Here is a 15,280-nt window from a genome sequence, read left to right as displayed (position 1 = left end):
GTATAGTACATTTGTGATATTAAAATTTTAGTGGGGAGTGATTAGGAGAAAACAAAGGTCTAAAAAGACTCCCTGGGTAAGAAGGGGGATAATGAAAAAAAGTTTGAGTTGTACTGGTTTCTAGTTTTAAAAGAGCTATGGACATGGATGTCCTTGGATACCTCAGCAGCTCTTTTGGGAAAAACTTCAAGGAACTGGTTTTGCTAGAGGATAAGAGTTTCTTTAAACTTACACTGAGGGGGGAATCCCTGGTGGCTCAGCGCTTTAACACCTGCCTTCAGCCCAGGGCATGATCCTGGAGACCCCGGATCAAGTCCCACATCAGGCTCCCTGCATAGAGCCTGCTTCTTCCTCTGCCTATGTCTCTGCCTCTGTTTCTCTCCTCTGTGTCCTTCATGAATAAATAAATAAAATTTCTTTTTTTTTATAAAAAAAATAAACTTGCACTGAGTGAGTAATATCTGTCGTGCCATAATTATGGGTGATCTAATCGAGATACTTGGAAAAATATCTAATAAGGACCATACAAAGGAACAGAGCACAGGAAAGAAAGGCTGGAGAGCTTGGTCACATCAGGAAAGGTGTTTTCCCATGAGCAATCCCTGAGCTGAGGCAGGGAGGAAGTGAATATAGTCAGGGGATTTTATTTCATCCGAGAAACTAGAGAGAGCCTGGGTCAGGTTTCAAACCAAACGGGAGCAATGACACAGGTCCAAGAGTACCAAAAGAACAAGCAAGGAGGGGGATCCCTGGGTGGCTTAGCAGTTCAGCGCCTGACTTTGGCCCAGGGTGTGATCCTGGAGTCCCGGGATTGAGTCCTGCGTCAGGCTCCCAGCATGGAGCCTGCTTCTCCCTCTGCCTGTGTCTCTGCCTCTCTCACTCTCTCTCTCATGAATAAATAAATAAAATCTTAAAAAAAAAAAAAAAAACAAGCAAGAAGTCTGTTAAGAAATAGGAAGAATTAGAGGTTCCAAAAAAGACATCCAAGTATATTTGGGTAGGGGAAATATGTTTTCCTGTGGAAAGTCTAGTATGAATTTTTATAGAAATGGTGGCTACTTGAAGGTATGGCCTGGGCATTGACAACACTAGTATATTAGCCTGTTAGAGTCTTCCTCAAATACAAGTGGGTAACGTGAAGACTTTTTAAAAAGGAACAAGGTATTCACTGAAAAGCCATAAATGGCTAAAAAAGTATGAAAAGTTCAGCCTTAACTAGTTACCAAAGCAATGCAACAAGATGAGAGAAATTTTTACCTTTCAGATTAGAAAAGATCTAAAAAAAAATACTTCATGAAAAAAAAAATACTTCATGAAATAGGCACTATAAGAAAATGTTAATGGAAGTAAAAATTGGTATAATCTTTCTGGAAAATTGTTGGGCAATGTGTATCATGAACTTTTAAAAGCTTCACAGTGTTAGACCATAATTCCAATTTTAAAAATCTATTCTAAGAAAATATCTTCAGGCCAAAGAATTATATGCAAAGATGTTCACTGCATGTAGGAAAACTTGAAGCAATTTAAATGCCTAATAATTGAAGTGAAATAAATCATGATTCATGACAGTGAAATGCTAGGCAGATGTTTAAAAGTTTTCAGTAATTAAAAATAGAGCTAAAAACAATTACATATTACATTTTCTCAATTAGATTGGGAAAAGCGAACAATATTGATATAACTGTTGATATGGGCATGGAAAAATTGTTAATCATAATGATGGTATGAACTTTTTGGAGAGATGTTTGACAGTAATGTAGTGTAATGTCTAAAATGTACATACCCTTTAATATAGCAACTCCATTTTTAGTGATTTATTTTTAGACAAATTAAGACAAGTGCATTAAGATATAGATTTAAGACTGCTCATTGCACCATTTTACATAATAGCAATAAAAAGGGTAAAAACCTAAATATCCCCTAATAGAAGATAGATACATCCAGATAATACTATGGACCCATTAACATGGTTATCAGATGAATGAGTATATATACACATACATGTATACACAGACACACACACTGCATATGGTAAGTTGAAATGACTACTATTGGGATGCTTGGGTAGCTCAGTCCTTTGAGTTTCCAACTCTTGGTTTCCACTCAGGTCCTAATCTCAGGGTCCTGATGTCAGGGTTGTGAGATCGAGCCCTGCATCAGCACAGGCTCTGCTGGAGATTCTCTCTCCCTCTCTCTTTGCCCTGCTCCCCTCTCACATGTGCATTCTCTCTCTCTCTCAAAAAATAAATATATCTTAAAAAAATGGCTACTGTTGACTGAATATTACAAGGTAGATTATATATTCTATTTGTATAAAATTATTTGTAATATATTTCCTTGATCTTAAGAAATGTACTTTTGAAAACAATTTTAACAAGCAAGGAGTCTGTTAAGATCCAAAGTTGAGATGTATCTTGGAACCAATGTCAAAAAAAACAGACAGCTCCTAATAGAGCATGTTTCACCATTGTCTTTGTACTTGCCAGACATAGTCACAAGTAGAAGTTATCAGTTCACCTTACGGTCTCCTCAGTTGAGCTGAGTTACTTGAATTGGTAGCCTCTCACCACTACATTTTAACTTGCATTTGGACCCTTATTTCTTCCTTAATGCATTTTTTTAAGATTTTATTTATTTATTCATGAGAGACCCAGAGAGAGAGAGAGAGAGAGAGGCAGAGACACAGACAGAGGGAGAAGCAGGCTCCATGCAGGGAGCCCGACTTGGGACTCAATCTCGGGTCTCCAGGAAAAAACCCTGGGCTGAAGGTGGCACTAAACCTCTGAGCCACCCGGGCTGCCCTTAAAATGCTTTTTAAAAAAAGATTCCATCTGATGCAGTAATAAAGTGAAAAATTATTTGTACACAAGAGATAAACTGTCACATACCAGGCTATGCACCTGCAGGCAGGAGAAACTGCCACATCCTTTGTAAACTAAACCACAGAGTTCTGAAAGACGGGACAAGTAGGTTATGACTGAATTATGCATCATAAAAGAATATATAATAAAACTATCTCTCAAAAACTTCTAGATGACTTTGAGAAAAACGATTTACCTTTGGCAATTTATAAAAAAACTCAGGAGAGATATAAAGGCCTGGAATTTTTGATGTGCCCCCCACTTAAACTATCAATGTCAAAGAGAAGAAAGAGGTCAGGGTTATGACCTGGTTTTTATGCAGCATAAAAACCTAACTGCTGATGGCCAGAATTGAGATAGAACCATCTTTATTCCTAATATGAAATAGGTTTAGTCTAAATTTCTAATCATTATACTGAAGATGGTGACTTGCATTTGGTCTATTACTGTTAGAAAAAATGCTTTCTACATTTAATGAAGTTTCCTTTGCACCCAAAAATTGTCATTAAACCAGTGGAGCATATCCTAATGAACAGCCTTTTGGAATCAAGTAAATGTAACACACACATGTTACATATAGAGAAAGGCTTTTCTTTAATATTTTTCATCAAAGGTTAAAAATGTCATCTTGACTAGTCTCTCAATAGTATGATCAGGGTTGTATTTATTTATTTATTTTTTTGTAGTTTAGGGTCTTTTTTCCCCTTCAGCTTTATTGAAGTATAATTGAGAAAGAAAATTGTATGACATTTAAAGTGCACATCATGATGATTTGATATGAATATACATTGTGAAAGGATTCCTCTTACTTAGTTAATTAACACATTCATCACCATATATATGTATATATTTTTGTATATATGCATATATTTTTTGGTGAGAACATTTAAGTTCTACTCTCTTAACAAATTCCGATTGCACAATACAGTACCATCAACTATAGTCACCATCTTATACAGTAGACCCTAAACCTTATTCATTGTATAATTGACACTTTGTACCCTTTTATCAACTTCTCCCTATTTCTCCCACCTGCCAGCCCCTGGCAATCACTTTTCTATTCTTTGCCTCTATATGTTTGACTTGATTTTGTTTTTGTTTTAGATTCCACATATAAGTGATGTCATGCAGTATTTGTCTTTCTCTGTCTGGCTTATTTAGCAAATGTCCCCCAGATCCATTCATGTGGCTGCAAATAGGATTTCTTTCTTTCTCCATATTTACTTTCATATATACTTTCCATATTGTTTGAATTTTTAAAAATATGCTTAAATCAATGTCATGATCAGAGTGAAGCAAACTATGAGCTATTTTAAAATACATTTGAATGGCATGGTGGACATTATATGTTAAAATAAAAGGATGCATAATTATAAAAATATACACTACACATGCATACACACACACAGTGGTATCACATGAAAAATGTTAGAGATGAAATAGACCAGTGATAGCAGTCCTTATTTATGGTTATTAGACTATAGGTTATTTCATTTTTTTATATTTTTCTGTTTTTCTAAATTTTCTATAATGAGTACACATTGCTTTGATATTGTGGCAAAAAATATAAATAGAAATTGGGATTTAGATCTTAAATAACACTGAGATTTCTACATTTCTCCCTTATTTTTTGAATGGTTCTTCTTATAGCAAAAAAAGTAAATGCTGGTGATTTTGATCACTACTAAAAGTTATTCCGCTAGGGAGCTAATATTTATGAATGGAGAGGCATGAAGAATGCTATTGTAGTCTGACTGTCTGAAAGCCTGGGATTTGAGCTGCCAGTTTCCTGAGGAATTTTTGCCCAAAAAAGGCAAAATCTAAGGAAAGGAGTGATCAATATTAAATAACTCATGCTTCCTCTTCCTGGCCTCATGCTTAACAATGACGACTGCAACTCTCAAGAGTCACCAAAACATCCTTGAAAAATTAACATCACCCTTGTTCCTTTGTGAGGCTTCTCCAGAATGACCTTTCGTGCTTTCTCAGAGGCATATTTCAAGGATCTAAATCAGATCTTAGAAGGAGGCATGCTGTAATTATTCTGAATATAAGATCAAGAAACACAATGGTAAATAACACATACTGTCTGTATGGAGGTGTGCCAGCAGGAAAAGAAATTCCAAGGCCATATTTACTCATGTCCTGGTGACTTAATACAAAATAGCCAGCAGAAGTGGAACAAGTCCAGGAAGACTCCTGCCTGCTAAAAGTCCATGCTCTAGCGGAAATTATTGCCACATGCATTTTGCAAAATAGCTGTAGGTACAAAAGGGTAAAAATCTTAAGGGCAATGGCTTCTTTTAATGCTTCGTCTTAAATTCCGTATCTTAATGAGCCCAAATCAATCTCTGACTTAATAAATGAAGCAATGAATGCAAATTCTTAGCACATGTTAAATATTCATTAATAGCAATTATTATTTGAGGAAATGATTACATGCATATAGTACTGTATAGTTTACAAAGGCCTTTCACAAATAACTGAATAAAATCTCTTAAAGGTATTTATAGTGTTGACTAAATATATTCATTCCACATACATGAAATGCTTAGAAATGGGAGATTCTCTTGAGTCTTGACACCACCTCTTTGAATCACTTCTTCATTCATTATGTCAGCTTTCGTCTCTGAAGGGGCCAGAGGGTCTTCTCTGTCTGGGGTGCCAGAGTCCAGAGTACAATGGATGGGCAGCCTTAATTTATGGATAGCTCTCCTTAGAGGACACATAATAATAATGAAAAAAAAAAGCTATTGCATGATGAAGGCTTGCAACTCTGCAAAGGTAAAGCGGTATCCCCCCTGGTGATTCTCAGCTTCTCCTTTCTTTTTCTCAGGAAGTTTGAAATTACTTGTCAAATCTGCTGAAATGCCATGATTTACAAACCCTCTAATAAAAGAGATGGTAACAGATTTTTTTCCAGTATCTCCCATCAGCATTAACACAGCACCCTAAGGAGTGTATCACCAGCCAGATCATTAGTCTCAACAAGTCAGCTTTAAAGATAGGCTCTGGTGGAGTCAGGGGGTGTACAGCAGGGAAGATGCATCCTGCTTCCAAATCATTCTCTTCCTCCATAAGCAGTGGGGAAAAGACTGCTCCTTGTCCCTGCTGACAATTCACGGCTGATCAAGTTACCACATGTTTTATGTGGAAGAAGGTTACAGTGCTACAACCCAACCTTCTCCAAAGCAGGCAAAAACTCCGCAAAACACAGCCATGTTACAAGCAAGGGAAGTGTGAAGTTGGAAAATAGTGCTAATAGCTAATGACTATCGTGTGCTTTGCATGCACTGACCTCAATACTTGACCATTTTTTAAAAAGATTCTATTTATATTATTTATTTATTTATTATTATTTATTTATTTATTTATTTATTTATTTATTTATATCATGAGAGACACAGAGAGAGAGAGAGCCAGAGAAACGTTGGCAGAGGCAGAAGCAGGCTCCATGCAGGGAGCCTGAAGTGGGACTCTATCCTGCATCTCCAGGATCACACCCTGGGCTGAAGGCGGCACTAAACCACTGGGCCACCGGGGCTGCCCAGTACTTGACCATTTAATCGTGACTTCACCCTATGCACTAGGTGCCATTGCTATTCCAATTTCCATAAGAGGAAATCAAGACTTAGAAAGGTTAGATAACTTACTTAAAGTCGCTCAGGTGCTGAGGTTATATTTCAGACCTGGAAGGCTAATTCCAGAGCCAATGTGAGGACACACACATGTGCACACACTTTTTCTCTCTCTCCACATATACATGAATGTACATTCTCTTTCATTCTCTCTATATATAACATATATTTTTCTCTGTGTGTATGTGTGCGCATGTGTATGTGCTGAAAATAAACTGATATAAATTAATTGAAGACTCCTTTTCTATTTTTAATACCTAGGATAATACCCAATATATCTGTAGGTTAACATTTTTATATTACATAAGATTTTATATCAGAACTCTCAGGGAAATTTTATATTTCTTCAAAGCAGAAGCTGTGTACACTTAAATATCACTCCCATCTTTTCCTTTGGAAGCTCTCTCTAACCAGGGAGGCCAGGTGAGGTCTCCCTGCTGGTTGCCTCCAAAATACTTATTTCTTGAATATAGCAATCTCTGCACATTATTGTAACTACTTGTTTAATGTCTGACTTCTATGCTCCATAAAAAGAGAAGCATGTCTTCCTTGTTCACTACTGTAAACCTAATGCATGAAATACCTTTCACCATGCACATAGTAGGGACTCAAAAAAACACTTACTGATTGAATGAATACAGCCATAACACTATCTGTCCCTATAGCGATATTATCAAGGCCTTATTCCACAGTTTGTTATTGTTTTCCCTATCAGATACTTAATGATTGCAGAATTAGTAAATATAGAAAACTATTCATTTTGTTATGCACCCATCATAATCAATTTCATATATATATATATATGAAGACAGCCTTGATTCCAGCTGAAGCATATTGACTATGAGCACATCGAGGCATATACATAGTGGAGTTGCCCATGAGGAATATTTCAAGTCAAACTGTATAATATAATAGACAACAAATTCCTTCTTTTGAACATGACAGATATGGCTATAAGTTTATTATGGGGATAGGTAGGGAGCATTACAGTATTTTGCAAAGCTCTTGCTTCATGGAAAAAGAAAAATGAAGAATCCTATAAAAAAGAATTTTCTTTCTATTCATGAACAAAGAAATATAAAATTTATTATCCAATTATTTTTAAGGTTTGTACAAGTCATTACATTTTTATTTGATGTACACAACAAATACTAAAACTATCCTTAGTCTCATATTATGTTCAATTTTGAGTGTTCATATCTGTGTGTCAGAAGGAAGAAAAAGGAAGTAGAGATAGAAGATTATAAGGCACTTGAGAAAGACATACATACAAAGAGGACAATGCACAAAGGCTTTGATGGGGAAGCGGTTTGGGAAAGGAGGAAGTGCATCATTTCTAAGTTGACTTGCATTTGCAATAACAGCCATATAAAAGCTGGTATTTTCTTTCTAGGCTTGATGTCTGCAATCTTCCTATCTGGTACTTAGATTAACAGTCATAATGAGTGCAACTGGGTCAGCCAGTAGGGCATCTCCTAGAACAAGAATAACTGAGAAACAAAAGATCAGCAAAAGAACTAGGCATGGAATACATTTCACAAAAGCATATCCACTGAAATTATGCATTAAAAATTAATCACTAATATTTGTGTGGCTATTTAAAGCAAGAATACTATGGAGAAAGTTCCAAGTTACAATGCATTCTTTGTCCTGAATGTAGGCATGCCCCAAGATTAAACCCTTATCTCCATGGATTCAGTCCTTATCTCTAAGCAAATGACTCCCAAATTTGCATGGTCTGTTTACTCCGGGACTCATCTACATAGAAGGTACAGGATCTTAAAGTTGAGAGGTCTTAAAAGTAACTCATTTTTTCCCTAACCAAATCTAGCACTCTTGGAGACCTCTTTCTTTTGGTTTGACAACAGCACTCTTCTCCCTCTGTCTCAGGATGGAAGCTTTCACTCCCTTCTACATCCTAGTAGATTTTAAATGATTCTACCTCAATAGTGCTTCTCAAATCTCCAGAAGAAAACAATACTGTCTGTGCCTGACTACTTTTCTTGAACTGCTTCAGTAAATCCCCAAATTTCATCAGCTAGCTCAGGTCTCTGGGCCTCCACAAGTTATTCTAGATTCCTCTCGGTTAAAGTCTATCCATTAGTCATACATTTCCAGCACTTTGTTACATTCTATTATGACTTTTGGTATAGTATGTCTTTTGTAGGAAGTGCCTATCTTCTCCATTTCTTGTGAATTCCTAGAAGGCAAAAGCATTGTTTTACCTCCATCACTCCTGCACAGGGGCTTAGAGCTCTGAAAACATCATGGAATGCCTGTTAACCATTGAATGAAGGAACTAGTTCTCTTTTTAGTAACTCCAGTCAGATGGGAAATACCATTATATAATCTACTCCTGTACCCAAGCATGTGTAATTCAAACTCAGGGTTTATCTCCTTTGCTGGGGAGTAAAAGTCTTCAATCTTGGGCAAAGCAAGGCTACACACACACACACACACACACACACACTAAGATTGAGAGAGAGAGAGAAAGAGAGAGAGAGAGGAGTGTGGGAAGGGCAGAGGGAGAGGGAGAGAGGATCTTAAGCAGGTTCCATGCCCCACATGGCACCCAACAGGGAGCTCAATCTCAGAACCCTAAGATTGTGCCCTGAACTGAAATCAAGAGTTGGACACTTAACTGAATAACCCATCCAGTTGCCCCTAACATTTATATATTTTAAAGTTATTGAATTACTCATTTTCTATTGAGGGACACATTCAGAAACAATTGTATATTTAAGACTGTTATGGCCATAAGGGAGTCTGATAGAGATACAAGAGAAAACTCTCCAGCTTAGTCACTACCAGAGACTCAAGAGATGACTTTGGAAACCAGGAAAATAGCAGACATAAGAAACAAACTCATCTTGGGTAGAGAACCTTTGTGGGCTCTTCCTTTAATTCTCCTTATTCAGTTTGAATGAAAGCTCAAAGTATGAATAATAAAATCCTTTCAGAGTTATTGAGCCATAAAAACATATAGAGGAACTTAAATACATCCTACTATGTGAAAGAAGCCTATGTGAAAAAGCTACATATCATACGATTCCAAATATATAATACTCTGGAAGAGGAAAAACTATAGAACCAGTAAAAAGATCAGTGGTTGCCAGGGGTTGAGGGCCAGAAGAGGGATGAACAAAGGATTTTTAGGGAAGTGAAAATATTCTTTATTGTGCTATAACGGTAGATACACATCATACATTTGTCCAAATCCACAAGATATAAAATACCAAGAGTGAACCCTAATGTAAACTATAGTCCTTGAGTGATTGTGATATGTGAATGTAGGTTCATCAATTGTAATAAATATGTCATTCTGGTGGGGGATGTTGTGCATGTATGGGGCCAGGGTATATATGGCAAATTTCTATCCTTCCTCTCAATTTTACTGTGAAGCTAAAACTGCTCTAAAAACATAAAGTCCCAATAAAAACAAAATAAAACCAAAAAAATCTTTCATGTTATATAGTACATTAATAAAAAAAAATCTATCTTATTTGACTTTCCCAATTGTCTTGCAAAGTACTTATGACATTATAAAACAGAGGCTCAGAGATATTCTCAAGGTTACATGGTTATTGACTCGCACAGTCAAGATTTGAATATTATAGTAGTTAGGAACATTGGTTTTATAACTCCACACTTAACTCCTCCAGAACCAATTCACTCACTGACTAGCTGTGTTATCTTAGGAAAGTGACCTAAAATCTCAGAGCCTCTGTTTAGTCATCTATAAAATGTAAATAACAATAGTGCCCACCTGGGACACCTGGGTGGTTCAGTGGTTGAGTGTCTGACTTTGGCTCGGGTTGTGATCCCAGGCTCTTGGGGTCAAGTCTTACATCAGACTCCCTGCAGGGAGCTTGCTTCTCCCTCTGCCTGTGTCTCTGCCTCTCTCTGTGTGTTGTCTCCCATGAATAATAAATAAAATATTTTAAAAACCCAAAACAAAGCAATACTGCCCACCTCATACAGTTGCTTTGTGGATTTACATGAATTTGTGGATATGGAGTAATTAGCACAAAATGTGGCCCATGGTCAATTTCCAGCACACCAGCCATATAGTAGACATGAGTGAAACAGGGAAACTGCCTCAAAGGGCAAGAACCCAAGTGAAATATCAGCATATTAGTCAATCCTAGAGATTTTCAGAACTGGGTAACTATTTCTTTTATGAAGCAGTGACATGAATTTGGAAATCCTCAGCAACTCTGCCGAGTAGAACATTTTGCAGGTTCAGCCTCACTTGGATCTTAACACGTTTAGGCTATTTACAAAAGCTCTCTGTGACTTTCAGTTATTAATAGAAATGATTTTACATTTTATATATACCATATAATTTACATATAGACATTCAAAAGAGTTAGGGAGTATGATTTTAATGTTTTCACTGTCTTGTGTCACTGCTCTTTATGTTTCTATATATTTTTTTTTAGCCTAGTTGTACTTAATGCAACTTTACCAGGTTGTTGACTGTAAAGGGCCTACCTACAGTAGAGTGGGGACAATTAGTGGACACTTCTCACTTAAAGAATATTGTGAATGTAGCAAAACAGTTGCTTTCTAGAAAACTGGTCATACCTTCCAATTTTCCTTTTCCCAATGACTCTCAGATGAATTAATTAATGTCCTCTGGCCCCATGTGAAAAATCTAACCTGTTTGCTTCTTACAGGATGTTATTACTATGTCAGGGTAAGGAAAGTTGACTGGTCCATTGCTATGCTTCTACCTTACCAACTACCCAGTAAGGATATTTAAAACCTTGCTGAAGGAGGTCAGAAGTTCAAAATGTCAAGAGTTAATTCTTTTCACATAGACAATGTAATTCCAAGAAGGAAAATGTAGCTGCTGTTGTAAGAAATAATTAAAGTCATTGTCATTACAGAAACATATTTTTCCTCTAGGGGAAAGAACTCCCTAGAAAAGAAGTTGAATGTAGGTTAGTGCTAGGGCAGTGAGAATAGGATGGACCTGAGACCAGAGGTCTCAGTGAGGTCAGAGACAAGGTATAGTTAGGGCAATGGAGAGCTGAAAGGTCAGGAGGGAGATTGGGGGAAAACCCACCAGAAACCCTGACCTGAACAGGTATTGCAAAGACTGAATGAGGTCATGTATGTAAAGCATCATTGATAGGCCACTTGGGTTTAAATTCCTACTGTGCCCTTTCTTGGCTGAGTGATCTTTTGAAAGTTACTTACATTCTCTGAATCTTAATTTCCTCATTGTTGAGTGGTTCAGATGAAATGACATAATAGTGGAATGTACTTTGCACATAGATAAGCACTCAGATAATATTTATTATTATCCATTTCTTTTATTACTCCTGGCTCCCCTATTTAAAATTGCAATCTCCAATATGCTCCATTGGGAGTGTATTTCTCTATTTTATTTTTCTCTGTAGAACTTACTAACATCTCCATGACTTATTTATCTTCTTATTTTTGATTCTTCACATTAGAATGTAAGCTCCATGGTGACAGGGATATTTTTTCTTTTTTGTTTCCTACTGGGGAGTGCTTACACAGTACTAGCACAAAGTTCTCCTCAATACATATTTGTTAAATGAAAAAAATCACTGCCTAATGCAATCCTTGGTGTACAGAAAGGATGACAAATTCTTGGTTACGAAATAGCAAAATGACACTTGCCAGTGGGGACCATTTCCAAGATGTGGTCAGAGGTGTGGATGACTGAGTAGTGTAGAGAGAAAGTGTGTTGGAGCTGAAGAAGTCAAAGAGGCCCTAAAACCAGGGTGTTGGATGGGTGATCCACATCAATCTCCATCACAGGATAAGCTAGGAAGCAAGGTGAAGAAGAGGGTCAAAGGGGGCTCCCAGAATCTCTAAGCCTGAAGTTAAATGCAGAGGAATGCTCTGTAGGTCAGTAGTGTACAGCAATCAGGAGTGACAGGGGGTGGAATTATCAGGTGGCAGCACACAGGCTCACCAGGACGTGGTCTGGTTGTGAGCAGCAACAGGCAATTGGGGAATTCAAAGAGTGCCTTGTAGTCCCATGACATATGGCCCACAGAAGACTGAAGAACTTTTCAGGCTGAGTGCTATAGAAGTGATGGTCCCTGAAGAGAGCTGGGATTCAGTTAAAGAAACAGGTGGGCGAGGTTGGCAGAGAGCCTGCGAATGTAGAGGAGGTGTTGCTAAAGATGTGACATTTCCGAAGGCGTGATAGGAGTAAAAGCAATAGCAAGAGCACAGAACAGTCTAGAAATAAGTGTGCAAGAGGCTGTATGCACAGAGGATGGAGACGATATTCAGACACAAGGACACTTAAGAATGGTTGTAGGGCTTTTTGTTTGTTCATTTTTCATTACCAAATACAAGATGATTTTGTAGTTGAATAAGCTAATCAAAGAGAGGAACAGTAGTGGACATTTCTGGAAACATGTTCATGTTAAAATGCTCTAGGAAATTGTTCAAATGTCTAATGGTCTCATCTTCTACTTGTCATGGAAATATCTTTCCTTTCCTTCCATCTCAGAAGAATACTTGATAGCTTCAATAGGATACTCTTGGATGAATTAATTTATTACATTTTGCAACCTTTACTTTGTAAAAAAAAAAACAACTTAAATAGGTTAAGATATTACTGAAATTATTTAAATTATTTACCAAAGTGAAACAGTAAGAGGAGCTTTGGACGCTTGTGGGTTAGAACCATTGTTTAACACTTTTCTATCTTTCTTGCTAAATCAAATTTGAAAGTATGAAGCTTATCACATTTATCTCCAAATAAATTCATAAGCCAATGTTCATTAGTTAGTTGTTGGTTGTTCAGTGGCTCAAACACTTACTGAATAACTATAATGCCTAGAACGCTGTTAGAACAGGTGAATAATTTGACCTGGGAATCTTTTTCTCTATTCCCTGAATGAAGAATTGAAGAAAATGATAATATGAATGGTTTTACCCACATTTGGGTAAAACTGGAGTGCTGTAAAAAAAAACAAAACAAACAAAAAAAAAAACTGGAGTGCCGTAGAAGAATATACTAAATATACTAGAAGGGCTATTTGATAGAACATGTTGAATGATGGTCCTTTTGGAGTTTAAAATTTGGATAGGAAAAAAAATTTGGATAGGGGCACATTCTCAAGGCAATTTCCATGTCATTTATCATTACAGCAGAACCAAAAAAATCCTTCCAGCTTGCACTACCTAAAAATACCTGAGGCTAATGTACAGGGAGCAATGGGGGAGAGAGCATGGAGCCAATGCAGGGGTGGATCTCATAACCCTAAGATCATGACCTGAGCTGAAACCAAGAGTCAGCTGCTTCACCAGGGAGCCCAATGTGGAACTTGATCTTATGACCCTGAGATCATGACCTAAGCCAAAACCAGAGTTGGACACTTAATCAATTGAGTTATCCAGGCACCCCACCCTTCTCTAAAAACATAGCCATTCATGCTCAGATGGCAACGTGTCATGTTTAATTTCTTCTAAATAAGTTCTAAAGTCCTAAAGTTCATCTTAATGTACTTTTACCTACATAAGCATTTCTTAATGAGACAAGTAGGGGCATATATTTATGATATGTCTGCTCCCACAGTCCCTCAGGAAGCCCTTTCTATACTTCCTTGACTTGAGCTAAGTCCAAGATGAAGGTAAAACAGTACTAGAGATTCTGATTTATTTCTATTAAAACACTTTCTTGCATGACTTTCTTGTTCCAAATCAAGATGCTTATGAAATTCAGATCTTACTAATTAGAATGGCTATGTTATCAACTTTAAATACCTCATATTATGTTGTATATTATATATTATAATTGTATTTTCCTAAAATGAAAAAACTGTAGTTTACAGTATGTTATTCCACAGTTATTAAAACTTATATTTGATTGATAATATATATTTTAAAAACAAACAAATCAACAATCTAAAATTGTCTTTAGACAGGTATCTTTTTAAAAAGTCTCTCTAATTTAAAGAAACCCAAGCTCAAACACAAGCAAAGGAGCCAATAGCTACTCTAAAACCGAAACAAAAGGAAACAACAAAAACCATCCAAGTTGCTTTTTTATGAAGTCCCAATTACTTGAGGATTAGCAGTAGCATATTGTTCAATTTCCTGATGGAAACAAGGTAAACTATTCTGCTGTGGTCAGACTGAACCAGAGATAGAGCCTTTACATATGCAGGTATTGGCTGTACTTGGGGATTACCAACCTATTCAACCATAGCTTCTCCTTTGGAGATGTGCTGATCAGTAAAAAGACACCTGGGCACTTTTTAATTCCATCTGATTCAAAGAAAAAGTTTAGAAGATCATGTTTGTGGACTTTGCATCTTGGTTATTACAAAAGTAATGACCTGAGGTGATGAAGGCTTCTGACATCATGTGGGAAACATGCATCCTTGCCTGAAGACTACCTATTCAGCTGTCCTCCAACTGAGCCAGGACTGGGCATCAGGTATTTGGAAAACCTTGAATCAGGTCATTCTTTTCTGCTGCTATCCAAGCTACTCCAAGCTAAGGACTTCCAGCTCCAGGACCATCTTGCAGGGAAAATTCATCCCAGAGAGAAAAAAGCCACCACCTCACAACCTCACAGGCTACTTAAAAATATGTATCAGTCATTCTGATTTTTAGAATTGCTATAAAACACACACTCAAGTTAGGAAAGTTCTTTTTGTTGTCATGGAACAGAAAGACAAGATGAATGTTCAGATTTGACTCAAGAGCAGAATATATTTTGGACAACTTTTGATCCTAGGAGAAATTTAGCTATTTAAAATGGTAGAAAGTGGGGCTTAA

The 15,280-nt window shown here is 36.9% G+C and overlaps 1 protein-coding gene across 10 annotated transcripts in view; it reads right to left on the bottom strand.

Moving 5' to 3' along the window:
- The window catches only part of SGIP1 (SH3GL interacting endocytic adaptor 1), a 200,977-nt gene that overhangs the window by 31,632 nt on the left and 154,065 nt on the right, over positions 1 to 15,280 (bottom strand). The gene's annotated exons all lie outside the window — the stretch shown is intronic.

This window comes from Nyctereutes procyonoides, unplaced genomic scaffold (genome assembly GCF_905146905.1).
Source record: "Nyctereutes procyonoides isolate TBG_1078 unplaced genomic scaffold, NYPRO_anot_genome, whole genome shotgun sequence".
Classification (NCBI taxonomy): domain Eukaryota; kingdom Metazoa; phylum Chordata; class Mammalia; order Carnivora; family Canidae; genus Nyctereutes; species Nyctereutes procyonoides.
Note: the sequence above shows the minus strand (reverse complement) of the source record. Positions and strands in the feature narration are given on the sequence as shown.